This window comes from Eupeodes corollae, chromosome 2 (assembly GCF_945859685.1).
Source record: "Eupeodes corollae chromosome 2, idEupCoro1.1, whole genome shotgun sequence".
NCBI classification, from domain to species: Eukaryota; Metazoa; Arthropoda; class Insecta; order Diptera; family Syrphidae; genus Eupeodes; species Eupeodes corollae.
Genome location: NC_079148.1, coordinates 91784645 through 91804003, shown reverse-complemented (window position 1 = coordinate 91804003; position 19359 = coordinate 91784645). Strand labels below are relative to the sequence as shown.

The following is a 19359-nucleotide window of genomic DNA, read 5'->3' as shown; positions in this document are numbered from 1 at the left end:
CCAGACAACACCCGATGGAGATGTACAAAATTTTTACATGACCAAAAATTACGGGAAAAAATTCTTCAATGTCCCAAAGGCAGTATACATTTTTGGTCATTTGTAAAAAACATGAGGAATTCTTCCTCTTCATCGGTTCCTAAGCTCGTTGTAAATGACACTTCTTTTCTTAGCTCTTTAGAGAAAGCTAATCTCTTTGCTAGGCAGTTCACCGAAAATTCTACGCTGCCAGTGAGTGTTATGACTCCGCCTGTACTTGAGCGAGTTAGTGATTCTATGGGACCAATCTTTTTTTGCACTGTGTAGCAAGAGTCCTTAGAGATCTAAGAACACATAAATCCGCTGAAGAGGTGTTCTTCAATGCTGGAAAAAACCACTGCGTAAGCTTTTTCATCATTCCTTCTCCTCAGGTCTCGTTCCGAGCGGATGGAAAACCGCATTTGTCCAGCCTATTCCCAAAAAAGGCGGAACTTCCTCGCCGTTTAATTACCGACCGATTGCACTTACGTCTCTTCTTTCCAAGATCATGGAAGAGCTGATTAATTATAAGCTCAAGAAATATCTCGAAGATCGAAAGCTTCTTAATGATCGACAATACGGCTTTCGTAGCAATAGGTCCAGTGGTGATATCATGGTTCATCTCACCGAACAGTGGAACAAATCTTTACATAATTTTAGAGAAAGTAAGATTATTGCAGGATCTCTTATCGAAAATGCGTGCTTTCGTGTTTTCATGAATCCCTCCTTCATTGGATAAGTAATCTCCAACACTCTTTCTCATTTTTATTAATGATCTCCTGTATGTAATTTCTTATCCAATACATTGTTTCGCTGACGATCGTACTCTTAGCTTTTCATATTCGTTTTCAGACTCACATCCCTCTTCTTCGAATGTGGAACTGCAATGACAAAATATGATAAGCTCATAAAATTCCGACTCAAACAGCATTGTTCAATGGAGATTAAAAAACCTCGTGGAATTTAATGCTTCGAAAACGCAATACTGTCTTGTATCGTTAAAGCGAGATATACCCCCATTGCCATTATCCATGGATGGCACTTGCATCAATGAGACTGAACACCTCGATATTCTCGGTATGTGTGTCACCAACCACCTCTTGTGGAATGATCACATACGCGATGTCGCGAAAAATTCCGCAAGGTGTTTGAGTTTCCTTAGGCGATGCAAGAAGTACTTCACCCCTTCTGATCTGGTTGTTATCTACAAGACTTACATACGTCCAAGGCTTGAGTATAACTCCCATTTCTGGGCTGGTGCTCCTGCAACTTACTTAAGCTTCTTGGATAGTATTGAACGTAGAGCATTTAAATTGATAGATGATAATAACATCATAAGTTCATTAACTTCGCTTGAACATCGTCGTAAGGTCTCTTGTCTGACCATTTTTACCGTTATTTTAACGGCGTATGCTCTAGTGAAATAGCCAGTTGCATTCCTCCCATAAACAGTTCAACCGTAATACTTGCGCTTCTAGGAATGCTTATTAGTATACCCTCGAGCCCAATTTCGGCCGTACTGTCAAATACAGAGATTCGTTCTTTAGCCGTACTACGCGAATGTGGAATGCCTTACCACACGCTGTCTTTCCTATTATTTTTACTCAAATATATTTAAATAAATATTTAAGATATTTTCATTTCATCATATAAAAAATATTGTTTTCAACATTCAGTAATATTGTGAGAAAAACCGAAGTGAAAGTTTTTTTTTTAAATCAAAAACTGAACAAAAAACATTACTAAAATTGGTTTTCGACTTAAGATCTCGTTAGCAAAAATAGATTTTGAAATCAAACTATTTCATCATAATTTTTTTTTTAGAAAAATTAAACTTACAACTTTTTTTTAACAACACACGAAAACATACAAAACAACAAAAAACTAATATGTAATGGTTTTCGACTCAAGTGTTAAAAGAACAAGAAATATTGTTACGAATATTATGTTAAAGTCTTAAGCAAGACAAATCGACAGACGCACCTCAGCCTCTTTTTTTCAACAATCTATTAGTCTACATTTATTTTTCTTAAAAATCGAAATATAATAATAAAAATGTTCAATTTATGAATGTATGTATATGACAAGTAATTCTTTGGAATATATAAAAATATATAATATTAGAACATACAAATGTTATTAAACGTTCAATTGGTAATGAACTAGAAAATTTGGTCTGCCCCTGTTTTTATGGGAATAGACAATTTACACAAGTTTGTTTGTAGAGCAAAAATCGACTACAGTACCATACAGATATTGTAAAATCTATAAATTCAATAGATTTTTATAATAATAATAATATAATATTTATGTTTCACTTATGATCGTGTTCCATGGTTATAAAAATAAAAACATTATTTTTGGTAAAAGATTATTTACAAATTTCTTGCATGTCAATAACAATTCCGTTCAAATTATTGTTTGCATTCAGTTTAAGATCTAACGATAATTTTTCACACTTATAATACTAATCCGTCAAGGACACATTCAGACTTTTAATCAGGGAGGGTTTTGATCATAGTTACAAATTTATAATAAATAACAATATTTTAATATAACTACAATAATACATACAAACATAAAAATAGTATATAAATATATACAAACGTCAAGTAGAGTCAAGATCTAAGTACATTTAAAACATACATTTTAAAGGTATCTCTAGTGCAAATTCTAAAAAAGTCCAAACTAGTAAAACCTGAAGTTGCAACGACAAATCGGTTCATTACGACCATATTTAGATCTATGAAATTGCTCGTAAAAAAGAATATTTATCTTTGGAACTAAAACTCGGAACACGAATAGATTAAGTGCAAGAAGTTGAACACATTTAATGTGATTAGTTAGTATATCTCTAATGAACTTTGTCGCAAAGTATGCAAACCTTGAAATATTTTTCTGGATTTTTTCGATTCTTACAATTGAGTTATTTTAGTAGGGGTTCCAATCTGTGTTGCAGTATTCAAGAAAAGAAAGCCAAGTATCAAGGATAACACCTTAATCTTTCTTTTGTACTACACTATCCAATATAGAACTATCAATTTGACACTCGAAAAAATGGAGAAATCGCAGGAAAGCAAGACATAACTTGACATTTTGAAATATTAAGATATAAGAAGTTTTATTACACCAATCTACCAATTTATTTAAGTCATCATTTAATAAAAGACAATCATCACAACATTTAATACAACGATATAGTTTAAGGTCGTCCGCAAAAAAAAGATACTGAGAATTTTGAAAAATTTTGGGAATATCGTTTACAAAAAGCAGGAACATTAAAGTGCCTAAAAGGCTACCCTGAGGGACACCAGTTGGAATCATTATTTGATTAGAGTGACATTCGTCAATCTTAACGACTTGAACTCTCGATGTTAAATAAGATTTCAACCAATCCAAAAACTTATAATGAAATCCCAGTTACAAAAGTTTGTGTAAAAGAATATGATGATTAACGCGGTCAAAGGCTTTACTAAAATCAGTAAAAATTTATATCAGTTTGACGAAAAGATTCAAAATTCAAGTTAGATTAGTGGTTGTAAATCTTCCAAATCGGAAATCCGGTAAAAAATCTTTTAATTGAAAAGGGAGCTTGTCACAACTAATTTCTCAAATAACTTTGGAAGAGCAGATATTTTGCTGATTGGTCTATAATTTGTAATTTCTTGATTAGATCCAGATTTAAAAATTGGTGTAATATAAGACAGTTCCCAATATTCTAAAAATTCACCTTTCGAGAGAGAGATAGGTTGAAAATGACTGACAATATAATAGCTAAAGATGAGGCACATGTAAGCAATAAAATGTGTGGGATCCCATCAGGGACTGCATTTGGGATTCTACTTCAGAAACTGTCAAAACTATAGACCCTATGTTAACGATAGAAGAAACCCTTGGTATCTTGTCTTAGGTTAGGTTAGTTTAGGTCAATATATTTTAAGAAGACGACAGATAACTGCAATACATTTTTATATACAACATACGTTTTTTGTTTTTCCTTCCTTGGCCAGAACGCTACATAATAATTGTCCATGCGTGCGACATAATTTGTTCGTTTATGTGGCTTACTATCTCATTAGACATTACTTTTTAATTCATCTGTGGAACTTGGTAAGAGCTACACCTTGCGTCTAACGTTGAAGGCTTGAGGCAAGTGGCGTTAATATATGTACGTGTTGATAAGTTCAACATTTTCGACAACTTATTTCATTATGGTTGGGTAATACCAATCCTTTTTTAATTCTCAAACTATCTTCTTACCAAAATTTCATTTAAATCTTGTCAGTAGTTTAAGTGTCAAAGCGATCGGCCCACCAGAATTTTCCCGGGGTAAAAAGTAGCCTATGTCCCTTCTCGGGTATCACAATATAAAAATAAAAAAATAAATTAGGTGGGGCAACAGTCCATTAAGAATTAGGGTCTAGTGGCTTACAACTCTCAACCATTACTGTGCGCGAGTAATGTTGACAGAGATGATAGGGATCTACAGTTTATATGCCAGATCGGAACGGCTAACTTGAGAAAGCACTTTTCATGATAAGAATCACTCTTGGAAGATTTGTCAATTCCTCGCAACAGGAGGAAAAGTCAGGTGGCACAGGCAGACATTGAACCCAAGACCCTTTGCATGACAGTCCAATGCACTAACCATCACCCTACGGGTATTACGGTATCAAAACATCTCCATACCAAATTTCATGGTACAGTAGTTTAGGCGTGATTAAGTCCCAAACAGACAGACAAAGTTACTTTCGCATTTATAATATTAAAAGTAAGTATGGATTAACAGATACGAAACGTTCATTATGTTTTTCAATTCAAAGTTTCACTTTCGTCGTTTCAGTTCTCGAGCAACCGAAGCAAATTCACTTGAAAAAGTAGATTTCTGTTATTTTTTTAAGACCTTAAAAGTTTTTGTATTTTATAGAAAATCAATTTTGATTATGTGTGTCAAACAAAAAGATGGAATTGAAAACGAGTTTCAGGAATTTAAAGGCAAGTTAATATCAATTTCTAGTTTTTCGATTAATAGTATGTTCTTGGTCACGTCCTCATTTAAAAGTATGTAGTATTTTTAGCAACAAAGTTTAAAGCAGTAAAATTAAAATTGTACTTTCATATATAAAAAATAAATAATTAAAACTAAAAAGAAGGTCATTAACGCAATACGAAAAGTTTTAAATTCAAGGTGTTTCCTACGAAAATTAAAAAAAATAATCTCCCAAGGGAGGGGTAGGCATGACCACTACGACCCCCATGGATCCGCTATTGAAATCCGTATATAATTTTATTTTTATTTATGACTATCATTTTTGAGTTTGTTATTGATTTTTTAAAGAAATATGAAAGCTTAGCATTATGACGCTTATTTTATAAACAATTCGTTTCTTCTATCCCTCTTCTACTGTTGCACCTACATCATATTTTTCGAATTTTGCACCACACGTTTCATGAAGAAACTAAAAATATAATTTCATCCGCTTTGTGGTTGCTATTAAAATTTTGATTTATAGTTGTTTTGTTTATTTACAACACAGTTTCCTGCTAATTTGTTTTATTATTCATGGTTAAGGTTATTGTGTTATTAAAGCTTGATTATTAAATGAAAAGAAAGAAATTAACTGAAAAATGTTAGTAGTCATGCTCAGGAAAATGAAAAGATATCTCAGACAGTTTATTGGAGTTCTATATTTTCTGAAGATCCTTGAAGAAAATTGACGTTAAGAGAGAAACAGAAAATGCGTGGTGTAAATTAATTTTATAGATGAAATTGAATCAAAAGAACATTTATAATACGTGTTCCTATGTTTACGTTCTGCTGTACACGTAAGCATTTGAGTTTTGAGAGAAATTAAATAAAATTAATAAACAATAGTAGTTACACGTCAGGGTACATATTTGTACCTGCTAACATAGTTATCTAAAATTTCTGAGTTACTAATACTTTTAGAGAGCAGAAATAGAACATGGATTACAATTCGTAACGACTCATGGGGTTTTCTAGGGATAAAATAAAACCATTTATTTTGTATTTAGATCTGTCAAAACACAAATTTCCCCAGTTTTTTGCATTCCATGGGCAAAGTAAGTTGATTTATTTTTGATTTAAGATCAAATCTGCAAATCTATTGGAATTGCTTAACAAATTAGCAGACAAAATTGGGAACCTTTTTAAGACGGAGTATTTGGTAAGAAAACCCTTAAAATACACTTGGCTATAAATGTTTAGATATATAGTACCACATTTTTAGGGGTATTATTATACCAAACAAAGCGGTAAAAAGCCTCAGGGGAAGATCTATTATAAATATTATAATTCTAGACGACTTCTCAGCCTTGTCTCCAGGAGCACAGCACAAACGAGTTTTTGACCTTGGTAAGAGAGATTATATTCAAAAGAGAATTTTTTCCTAGTGATGTTGTCAATTTAGATGAACCAGAATCCGATGTTTCCGAGCACATTAAAGAAATTATAAGGGACAATTGTACTTGGGCGGAATTGAGATCACAAAAGCCGAATAAAAAGTGGATATCCTAGCCAAATGGAAGCAGTATAAGAACCCGATTGGCTTTAAATTGGTAAGTTTATTTTAATTGTATTTTTAAGAGCTAAAACAAGAAACAATATAAAAACATTTTTGCGTTTCGAGGCAATGTAACCTTAAGCATGGAAGTCACTTAAATGCGTTGATGAGTACGACTGATAATAATGCACTTATATAATTTCTTTCAGATCAATATGGATTTCAAACACCTATATCCTAAAGCTGAGAGTTTATTATTGAAATATGATGATTATTCTGTAAAAAATTATACCCATTTTTGAAGACGAAATAAAGGATCCAACTAGTCGCCAGACCTTAAGCGAAATGATGAATAATGAAAAAAATGTACTCGAAAGTAAGTTTACTTTTAATCATTGAGTAGTTTAACATAAAAGATTAAATTAACCAATTTTCGAATTTCTTTAGACCCACCTTAAAATTATATATTTTTTTTCAGATGGACGTGCCTGTGGCATTTTTTATTTAATTCACAGCCTTCTTATAACAACAGCTAAACTCATCACTGGCAGTGGATCACAGAATGCCATTACTCGTTTTTCTATTCGGGACTCCCAAGCTAGCTTTCTTATAGTTGGATCAACTGTAGTGGCATGCGACGAAGAGATTCTCCGGAGACAAAAAGAAAAAAAAAACAATTAACCACTGGTCATTGTTACTGGAACAATTTTGGATCCTAAGGACATCGTTGTATTTTTCGATGGTATAAAGTTCAAACAAAATTCAATTATTTTAGCAATTGATCCGTGTTTCAAAATTTTTAATTTATTTAATTTGGAATATCCTACTGATTCAAGTTTGGTTTGGGCTTTTATTCAAAACTTTTTTTTATAAAGTTGAAACTAGTTATGATAAGCACCATAATACAGTAATCAGTACAATTATTTTTCAGTAAATAAATTTGTTTAAAGTAGAAAAATATTTTCTACTTTAAAGTGAATTAGCGTTAAATGAAAACAAAAAATTCAAAAAAAATCATTAATTTGAAGAATATAATGCTTTATATTGAAGAAACAAGGAGGTTAAAATAACAACTTTTCTTCAATTTAAAGAAATTAAACCGTTCAAATGACTAAACATTCATTAATTTAAAAAGCTTGATCCGTCAATTGGAAGAAAGTTTCTTTATTATAAAGAAATGGGTAAGTTAAAATGAAGAATTATTAGTTAAATTGAAGAATTATTATTCACTAAATTTCAAGAAACAATGATGGATATTAGTCAATTTGACAAAATTTTGTAGATTTTACTGCGTAACGAAAAATTTTAATCATTTTTTCGAAATGACAAAACTTCTTGAATCTAAGAATATATTCGTCAAATTGACGGATAGGAGGTGTTGACCGTATATTGATCACCCTTTCTTCAAATCTACTTGCTTTTTCATCAATATCACTACCAAATTTAGTTCAGTGTAGTTTTTCAACATGAGAATAGACCAAATAACATTTATCTAATTTTAATGTTCGTGGACATAATGACTGTTTGAGATTGAAAGTTATTTGACGACACAATGTCCACAGCTTTGTTCTTCTGTGAAATTTCAAGGCTCATGGTCATTATAGCTGCAAATATTAAAAGAATACTTTTGAAAACCATCATAGATTTTATTGAGAAAAAAGTACTTCATAAATGTAAATAGCCTCAAAAGGTCTTATTCATATACTAGTTTTTTTTAGACTTTTGAAAAGTGTTATCTTAAAATACTGACGTGATACATTCATTTTGAAGTAGGATTTGAATTAAGTCCGCCAAACCGCATTGGAAAAGTGCAATTTTAATGCCAGTTTGCTGTGATATCAATTTATTAATTGCATACAAGCCGTCTCGTTTTATAAGGTAAAAACATTTATAACCGAGTTCTAATTCTTAGGGTCTAATAAATCGAAGTTCTATCTTAAACTGTGATCTTAATGAGAGTTCTAACGCTTTAAGTTAAAGTTTGTAATAAACCAAGCTTTAGAGATTAGAACTTTGACAAGAAATTGGACGTAATAATAAAAAAGAGTCTGGTTGCGACCCACATTGACTTGCTTAAAAGTTATGTAGGTTTTCGTGTTATGTTAAAAAAGTTATGAGTTAAATTAATTTAAAAAATTGCAATTTTCACCCATTTTGCGTGCTATTTTTTGTAGATTTTATTTTTTTTATTAAAAACTGAATATTCGGTTTTAATAAAAAAAATAACTGAATGTTGAAAACAATATTTGGTTTTTGAATAAACTTGATTTGAAGCCTATATCTTAAAGTTTTAAAAAGTTATTTGAGTCGAAGATCAATTTAAACTAACTTTAAATAATTTTTGTTTAGGTTTTTTTGGTAAGAAAACTATCAATCCGATTTTTCTCAAAATTTTACCGGATGTTGAAAACAATTTTTTCTTATAAGATAAAATAATTTAGAAGAATGTAGAATGTTTCAAAATTCAATTTTTACCAATTTTGATTAATGTTTTTTTTTTAGGTTTTTATGTCAATTCGGTTTTTCTTAAAATTTTACCTGATATCAAAAACGTTATTCTTTGTTGCACCAAATTGCAATATTATATTCGTAAAATTTTCGAGATGACAAATGTTTTTTTTCAGTTTTTTGGTTTTATAAAAAACCGTTATTTGGATTTTTTTCCAAAAATATACTTGGGTGGTATCACGTTACAATATATAATATAAAATTTAATTCAAGTCCTTAGCGTTATTGGTTCGTGAAATATTTAGGGTTAACCAAAATTTTCAACATTTCTTAAACTGCTATGGTAAAAAAAACATCCACGCAATTTTTTTGAGAGCCCTTTCTGCATCTTTCTTCACTATTATCTATGTAACAAAATTTATTTGAATCCGATATCTTTTTTGGTTCTTGAGCTATGGACGAAGAAAAAACGTAGCGAACCAAGGGACGTACAAATATGCATACGTGCACACGCACGAACGAACAGACATCTTTCCAAAAAAAAACCTTGAAACGTCGAGAAATGTCAAAATTTTCAATTCGACAAATCGGACCCATTACAATGGCTTCCTATTGGAATTTAATAAAGTTCTTATCACACTTTTGAAGAAAATTCTAACGCCTAGTTCAAGCAAACTTTCCTTTGGTGTTGTTTCTAAATATTAATAATTACTGCTCTCTCGACCTAAACTTTTGTTAATTTATTTATGATGCAAAGGCTTATTTTAGGAAATGTTTCTCTTTTCCAATAAGCTACGAGTAATGTTTCCTTTATACCTACTCTTAATATGTGGTTTAGAAAGGAAAAGACATAACACGGTAAGGCATTTTACAAACCTTAGTACGGCTAAAAACTTTTATCTGTACTTCAAAGCACGTTCGAAGTTGTTGGAGGCAATGTAAAAGCGGATGGTTTTTTCACTAGAGCATAGTCCGTTAAAATAATTTGAATAGAGCCTAAAGTAAACAACATTACAACGAGGTTAGAGCAACGTAAATAGATACAAAATGTTATTATCACCAATCATTTAAAATATCTCTTCTTTGAATATACTGTCCAAGTTTAACAACAACAATTTCATATGACGTAGATAGATATTTTTGATTTTTACATTTGAAATTGTTTACTTATACTCGGAAGACTTAATAATATCTTTTATTATTCGATTTGTGTCCCCCTATTTGTCAAATTTCAATGTCATTACTTGTTGTTTTATATTTTATTTTATTTTGAATATGTTAAAATGTATGTTTAAAGTTTTTGGTCATTTCCAAACTTAATATCTGAAAAATATCTATGTATATACATATTTCTATATGTATGAACATAATACTAAACAACAATTTTTTTAATTAAGAACTTTGAGAGAAACACGCCCTCGTCTTAACGTTTGCTGTGCCAAAACAATCGTTATCATATCAACGCAAGCATTCTGTTTTGTGATGCATTCGAATACATAAATACATTATATTTAATTTTAAGGTTTATAATTAGTGATCCACATATGTTTTTTAAATAAATTCTAACACCACACGGGTTTCTACAGCCTTGGATTTTTGCCAGACCATATCTCTCTGTTGTTGCGCCACTTTAATAGCGTTATTTTTTAAGTTTTCTTTTAAATCAACATTTGTTTTCTGGTAAATACAAAATACATTATGTGGGAAAATATAAACTGGATCTTTGTAAGAATTTTTGTTTATGGATTTAAGGAAAGGTCCCTTGACATGGCCTGTGTACATTTTGTTCCACAAATTAATTAACCAACGCACTTTACTCTTCCAGTCAGGGCACTCGTATTTAATATTGATTTTAAATTAAAAAGACATACCAATTAATTCAACGGAAAAGATGGCCCAATTGGTAAGGAAACTTTTGCGAAGTACACTCAGAGAAAAAAATAGTTATGCCAAAAGTTTTATACTTTGTCTCAAGAAAATATGTAGGTTAAAATCTGCCCAAAAACTTTTTATTTTAACTTAAGAGAGTAAAGTGTTATTTAAGTCTTGAAAACTTTTATTTTAAAACCAAAAATAAAGTTCTCACAATTTAATAACTTTTGTATTTAAAACAAGAACATAATTTTCAATACAAGAAGAATAAACATTGTTGTGCCAAAAATAAATGTTATCGGTATCGTTACGTTTAAAAACGTACATTGTTGTCGTAAGAACCATTTCTTTCAGAATAGTCAAGAACTTCAATTCTTACCCCAATGACCTATAAAATTTTCTCAAAACCTCAAAATATTAAATACTCACTTAAAACCAAAATCATTTAGTCTTTAAACAAGCCCATAAGTAAGAAGAAATCCTATCCTTAAGCAGTTGCTGCAATTGGTCTTGGAGGAATAATGTTAAACACAAATTTACGGTTAATGTAAAAGGTATATTATTTATTGCCAATACTGTTTTTTTTATAAAAATGTTATTTACATATTTATGATACATGGTATTTAAACATTTTAATTAAATTAATAGATAAACATACAAATTAAATCCATTATACATAAGACTTAAAAACGAATAACTGTTTCCATATTGTTTAAGACTATCGACTTTACAGACATTGAAAATTTTTCAACTTTTTCTGTTCTAAAGTTATTATTGATTTCATAGATAATTTTATAAGACTGAAACTCTTCTGAAAACAAAGTTAAGATGAAGATAAAGACTGATGACCAACAGATAATTGTTTAAATAATTGATTATAATACGGAAGCGAAGATAAATCAAATTCCCTGGATTCAATTATTTTAGAAAGATTTTTTTTTGAAAAAAGTCATTTTGAAGAAATGTATGCGAAAATTGGAGACTACTTTTTACTGATAATGTCAATCTTAGTAAATAATAGGTACGTTCGTCTTCAGTGGGGAAATATTTTTTGATCTCTTTTGCTGCATCTTCCATTGTTTTTGGACACATCTTCATATTTTTTAGAGCGGAATGGTCGACAATGCTTCTTGAAATTGAAGTTTGGTCACTACTAGACAACATTCCTTTTTTTCTACCTTTCTCCAGCAATTCTTCTCCGGAGATTGTGCCTTTTTAAGATTGTTTTTAAGTCAAACTCTGAACTTGAAATGGCAGTGATGCTATCTGGTTTAGAAACGCTCGACAATAGAGTTCCAGATGAAATCCAACTCGAAACCATGGACAAAGTACGGTCGTTTGCACCATGCCACTAATTCACACTAAAATGACAATTTTTTATAAAGGGTGATTTTTTTGAGGTTAGGATTTTCATGCATTAGTATTTGACAGATCACGCGGGATTTCAGACATGGTGTCAAAGAGAAGGATGCTCAGTATGCTTTGACATTTCATCATGAATAGACTTACTAACGAGCAACGCTTGCAAATCATTGAATTTTATTACCAAAATCAGTGTTCGGTTCGAAATGTGTTTCGCGCTTTACGTCCGATTTATGGTCTACCTACATAATCGACCAAGTGAGCAAACAATTAATGCGATTGTGACCAAGTTTCGCACTCAATGTACTTTATTGGACATTAAACCAACCACACGAATGCGTACAGTGCGTACAGAAGAGAATATTGCGTCTGTTTCTGAGAGTGTTGCTGAAGACCGTGAAATGTCGATTCGTCGCCGTTCGCAGCAATTGGGTTTGTGTTATTCGACCACATGGAAGATTTTACGCAAAGATCTTGGTGTAAAACCGTATAAAATACAGCTCGTGCAAGAACTGAAGCCGAACGATCTGCCACAACGTCGAATTTTCAGTGAATGGGCCCTAGAAAAGTTGGCAGAAAATCCGCTTTTTTATCGACAAATTTTGTTGAATGGCTACGTAAATAAGCAAAATTGCCGCATTTGGAGTGAAGAGCAACCAGAAGCCGTTCAAGAACTGCCCATGCATCCCGAAAAATGCACTGTTTGGTGTGGTTTGTACGCTGGTGGAATCATTGGGCCGTATTTTTTCAAAGATGCTGTTGGACGCAACGTTACGGTGAATGGCGATCGCTATCGTTCAATGCTAACAAACTTTTTGTTGCCAAAAATGGAAGAACTGAACTTGGTTGACATGTGGTTTCAACAAGATGGCGCTACATGCCACACAGCTCGCGATTCTATGGCCATTTTGAGGGAAAATTTCGGAGAACAATTCATCTCAAGGAATGGACCGGTAAGTTGGCCACCAAGATCATGCGATTGGACGCCTTTAGACTTCTTTTTGTGGGGCTTCGTCAAGTCTAAAGTCTACACAAATAAGCCAGCAGCTATTCCAGCTTTGGAAGACAACATTTCCGAAGAAATTCGGGCTATTCCGGCCGAAATGCTCGAAAAAGTTACCCAAAATTGGACTTTCCGAATGGACCACCTAAGACGCAGCCGCGGTCAACATTTAAATGAAATTGTTTTCAAAAAGTAAATGTCATGAACCAATCTAACGTTTCAAATAAAGAATCGATGAGATTTTTGCAAATTTTATGCGTTTTTTTTTTTTAAAAAGTTCTCAAGCTCTTAAAAAATCACCGTTTAAAAGATAATTTGCTTAAAATGCTTCTTAGGCGAGAAATTTTCCAAAAAATGGATTATCTTTGGTTTTTTTTTATTCTCGAATTTTATACAATAGTCACTTGATTTGGTATACGTACATCGTTTTGTTCTCGCCATTTATTAAGATTATATCTAAACTTTATTTTCTCCGATAATAATTCCCTTTTGTTTGTTCTTAGGATATCAAGGACTAAATTGTTGTTGTGAAACAAAACTCATTTGATTTAAAAACTTCGTTCTTAGCCTGGTGATAGCTTTGGGTTGTGTGTGTGGTATTTGCTTTTACACAAATAAAATTAGCAGTTAGATTTTGCAGTTCAAGAATTATGTTTTTGTTGAGAAACACAAAACATTTGAATCAAAAATTTCGTTCTTAATGTGATGGTATCGTTTTGTTCATTTGTGTGTAAGTAAAGTTGCACATGCAACTTAATTTTTGTTTTGGAAATCTAGATGGGGTTCAATATAAGAAAGAAAATATTGTGTGTTAGTGCACGACACACTTAAACTAGGTAGGCAAAGTAAAAAGCATTAATTACCTTAAAAGATGGCGTTGTTATTTTAAGAATTAAATATTTGCTTCCAATTTTCATCCCCGAAAATAAATATTTTATTTTTATTCCAAAAAAGATGCCCTGTCGACGAATGTTAAATGTTCCAATATGTTGATTCAACTACTATATTTTTGAAAAAGTTCTTTTTTTAAGAAATCGTTCTTGAGTTAAAAATTAAAATGTTAAAATTTTTCAAATGCGAGTTGTCAAGTTGCCAACAATGTTTTTTTCTCTGAGTGTAATTTGTACCACTAACTTGATTTTTTTGAGAGCCCTTTGTTCATCTCTCTGTTTTATTGTCTGTGTCACTCGGTGGGTATGTTAACAAAACTGTCTTTTTTGGGATTCTGTGAACCCTGAAGGAATTTAAGAGAGGCCACTACGTCTACAAAAAGTCACTGTTTGGTTCAGTCTTTGGTCCTGAGTATGGCTGAATCACAAACACGCTTCAGCTTCGGATTCGTCTGTATTACTGTAGGCCTGCTTCAAGGCTGATTTAAATGACGTGTCTATTTCATCCCTCCAAAGAGCAAATATTTTGTTTGTTGACATTTTTTTACAACTGTGGAGACAAAACAAATGTTCAGATAATTGAACTAGAGCTTCCGTTTGGAGTCACATAACGTTCTTTTCCTTACGATGGTCAAACGAAACGTGAGGTCGAAGCTCCATGGTGATAGCATGCAATAAATTCCTATGGCTGAACTCGTAAAAGTCAGGTGAAGCCGAAGCTGAAGCGTGTTTGTGATTCAGCCATTACTTCTTCGAAAACGACGATGGAACAACTGCCACTATCAATTCGGAGGCTTATGGTCCTATGAAAACGGACTTTTTTGTCTGCTATTGAAGAATTCGGCTTTGAGAATATGTGGTTTCAACAAGACGGTGCCACATGCCACCCAACTAGATCTATATCTTAATTGAAAGAGACACTTCCTAGTCGTGTAAAATCTCGTCGTCGCGATATCATCTATCCATACCAAGATCATGCGATTTGAAACCGCTGGACGTTTTTTTTTTTGTGGAACTATGCGAAAGACCGTGTTTATGCAGATAAACATTTAACTCTTGATCACTTAAAAACCAACATTCGTCAAGTTATGGCTGAGATACCGCCCAACACATACAGTACTGTGCAACATTTGTGCAACCATCAATACCAATCGAATTATTTTTTTTGCTCTAGACTTTTTTGTGTCACCTTATTGTTCACAATCTTAAAGCACTGATCCACAGGCAAATTCTACAATGCACTGCTTTTACAAAACCAATAATTATTTCAGGTGTGCAAAACATTTGCAACTAGTGGCCAATTCTCTTTTCGTCTCATTTTGATAACGGTTAATCGGATTTATTTTGAGGTTGGTTATTTTATACTTGTAGCTTGATTTGTTTAGTTAGTTTTAATCGGGACTTTGATCGATAAAACGTTTTTTTAAGATAAATTATCTTTATATTAAAAAAAAATAGTTTTCAAATACAACAAATATTGCAAAAAAATAAATCCAGAATTTTAAGTGCTTTCAAAAAAGGAGTATCACAAAAAGAAATTTCAAAAAATATTCCATTAAAAAATCAAATATTTGTAGAATCATTAAAAGTGAAAAGGTGTTATGCCATCATAGAGGAGGAAGGCCTCGAAGCACCACGGCAAAAGATGATTGAAAAATAACAAATTTCCCAAAACCCACGGAATCATCCAGGGAACCAAAAATTGAACTTACGAGTCCCCATTACCCATTGACCAATTAACTTTGACACGCCGCGGCCGCACACTGCAGGCCGTATTGCGTTATTTTCAAATAGTAAAAAAACCATTTATTTAAAAAAAATGTGAAAGCTCGTTTGGCTTTTCCAAAAACTCATCTCAATTGGAGTCCCCAGAAAGGGGTCTTGTTTTCTGACGAATCAAAGTTCAATATGCACGGATCTGGTGGAAAACAACATGTCAGAAGGCCAAGACGTGAGAGGCTAAATCTAAAATACACAAATACACTAAAGGAACGGTCAAACATAGAGGTGAATCCATTTTGGTCTTGGGCTGCTTCGTTGGCCAAGGATTCAGACCAATTTGACAATTGGAGGGCATATTAAAGACTAAAGACTATGTAGACATCCTTTATAACAACATGCTGCCTTATGCCCATTGGGAAATGGACGTTCCAATATGACAATGATCCCAAACACAAGTCGAAGTTGGCCACAAAGCGAATTGCAGAAAAAAAGATTGAGGTTTCGCCATGGCTAGCCCATTTCCCAGACCTTAACCGAATAGAGAGCCTGTGGGAGATTGTGAAGAGAAGTATTGGGAGCAACATTTTTAAGTACAAGAGTGACATATTTGCTGGAATTCAGAGGCAGTGGAATGACATTAGAAAAACGGTTATAGCTTCAATACCCATAAGATATACACCCTTTATAAAAAAATAAAGGGTATGTAATTAAATATTAACATTTCCTTGCCTTGAAGTAAAAAAATGGTTTGAAATTTAGCTGTAAGATCTTAAAGATCTAAGTTGCAAATGTTTTGCTCAGCTATTTAACCAACTATGAAAGTATTTAGTTATTTATTTTTTGTTTAAGTGTTCCTTTTTTTCCAACAATTATAACGTAATATCAAAAGAGTTAAGAAAACTAAAGAAAGGATTTTTCTGTTTGATTTTCTGAACAATTTTTTTTTAAAGAAAAACCTTGGAGTTTCTAGTTTCAAATGTTTTGCACAGTACTGTATGTGACAAAAGGTATTTAAAAATGATCTTGCAACAATTTGGGTGGTGGTCATTTAAATGATGCAGTATTTTTAAATGTCAACGTTCAAACTTTATAATAAAAAGGAAATATCATGACAGAAATAATTAAATATGTGTTTTATTTACGTTTACTTTTGAAACCGCATAATGGACGACCTGTAGTACCCGTGGTATGATGGTTAGTGCGATATTGCGACGACTGGAAACTGAAAATAAATGTCCAGAAGTCAGAGACAATTCTGTTCCGGACTCCGTTGGCTGGGGGCCACGAGGGATACGTGTAAGAATTGGCGCAAGATGGTCATCGTTGATCTTCACGGGCAGCCATTGGCGAGCAAAAGTGTAGTGAAGTACCTCGGTATCTGGTTAGATCAGTATTTATATTTCGACAGACATATAAATGCTGCTCTGACCAGGGCCAGAGGAGTCTTCGCTCTGACGAAACGACTGTTTTTTAGCAGTCGGCTTGACCCCAGAGTGAAGGTAATTTGCTACATGGCCCTCATACGGCCAATGATCGTTTATGGTTGTCCTGTGTGGTTCAACGTTGCCCCTTCCCAGATGGAGAAGTTTCGGGTGTTCGAGCGGCAGTGTTTACGACACTGTACCGGCTTATATCGAACAGCCGAATCTTCTTATGTGCATTACTATTCCAACGAGGTCCTATACAACGGGGCTCGAATCAACAGAATTGACAATTTCGTGATAAAACTCGTTCGAGGTCACATTGCAAGAGCTATGTCTTCGACCAACAATTTAATTTTCGGGGCGTTCTATCCGAACGACGAGTATTTTGAAAGTGCACGCTTGAGCGGGTTCATTCCACCAGAGGCATTCCTCTTTTTAGACAAATGCGGTCTGATACAGGATAGATTGGCAGTTCCGTTAATCTACCACGTCAGACGAAGAACCGTGGATAGGCGACTCCTGTACAATCGGGACGTCATGGCACAAGGTGGAGCAGAGCTCCTTCGGTTCAGTAGGGCTGTGTCCGAACGGGACCGAACTGATAGGGTGAAGCAGGAGAACCAGTTTTGGTGGCTTCAATCGGCACTTGATAGTGGGTAGTCGGGATGGGGTTTTAAGCCTTGGCCGGCTTACATACTTGTTTTATAGTTTTAGGGTTTAGTTTTAAGTAGAATAGGCATGGTGGCACAAAAAAAAAATACAAAAAAAATTAATTGAAAAAAAACAAAAAAAAAAAAAAAATTAAAAACAAAAAAAATCAAAGAAAAAAAAAACAAAGAAACAAAAAAAAACATACAAAAAAGACAGTAAAATATAAAAACAAAACACGTTAGATTTGCTGCTGTGGTTGTTCTAGTTTTAAGTAGTTTATAGGTAGAATAGGTAGTTTAAGTTAGCTTTAAGTTTTATTTAAGGACCTAATTTTAAGTAGTTTTTTAAGTAAAAATAAAAAAGGACCTTGATATTAGTTTTTTCTCATAATTTTCTAATAAATACAAAATAAATAAAATTAAAATGAAGTAAAATAGATCTTAGGGCCGAAAGGCATTATTTTTAAGTGTTATAGTTTAACTTAGAGTGTCCGTATGGGACCATTAAGTTAGTTGCAAGTTATGGATAATTAGGCTAGTTGTTAGTTTGAATTTTTGTCTAGATTTAAGATAGGTTTAAGAATGAATTAATAAAAATTAATTTAAAAAAAAAAAAAAAAAAAAGTGCGATGGACTGTCATGCGAGAGGTCATGGGTTCGATCCCTGCATATGCCACCTAAAGTTTTTTTCACGGGTACTGCCTCTTGCGAGGAATTTATAAATTCTCCAAGAGTAATTCTTGTCATGAAAGTGCTTTCTCCAATTTGCCGTTCAAATTCGGATTAAAACTGTAGGTCCCTTCCATCCCTAACAACAGTACTCGCACGCAGGAATGGTTGAGAGTTGTCAGTCACTAGGCCCTAGTTCTCAATGGAATGTTGCGCCACCCAATTTATTTATTTATTTAATGGACGACCCTATATTATTTATCCCCCATTAAATGTTGTTATGAAAATTTGATTAAGGTGTTGAGCAAACAAATCGGAAGGCGAGATGGGAAGTTATCAATGTGGGTCGCATCCCCGTTTTTTTTTGTTACTAACGCAACAATTCTATAATTGTGAGAAATTGTTCCCACGTTGTTTTTAGGTAAATAAAAACAAATCTAATCAATTGCAAAAGGAATTTTCCCTCAATTAGTTTGTCTTTTTTTTAGTAGTTCTTTAATAAAATCAAATTGACTTAAATTACCAGATTAAAAACGTACATACTCAGTCTACCATAATATACTTTATTTTTTGTTTTTCAAAGTAATATGGCCGTGGGCCGATTCCGATTCAATTTGTAAGAGAGCGCTACTTTCTTGAAATTTCTTCGCCGATCTTTCGATTTCGATCTCATTATTTTGTTTTAAGGCCAACATAAAAGTGCTATGTTACCAAAGAACAGCACAAAACTAACGCTTATATTACTTTATTTACAACAAAGAAAATATAAATAGAAAC

The 19359-nt window shown here is 32.8% G+C and overlaps 1 long non-coding RNA gene across 1 annotated transcript; it reads left to right on the top strand.

The window, feature by feature from the left end:
* Nucleotides 1-5763: 5763 nt before the first annotated feature.
* LOC129948334 (uncharacterized) lies at nt 5764-7521 on the top strand. Its single transcript, XR_008781859.1, has 5 exons — nt 5764-6206; nt 6270-6394; nt 6450-6597; nt 6752-6918; nt 7021-7521. It is a non-coding gene; the product is annotated as an uncharacterized LOC129948334 (long non-coding RNA).
* Nucleotides 7522-19359: the final 11838 nt, after the last annotated feature.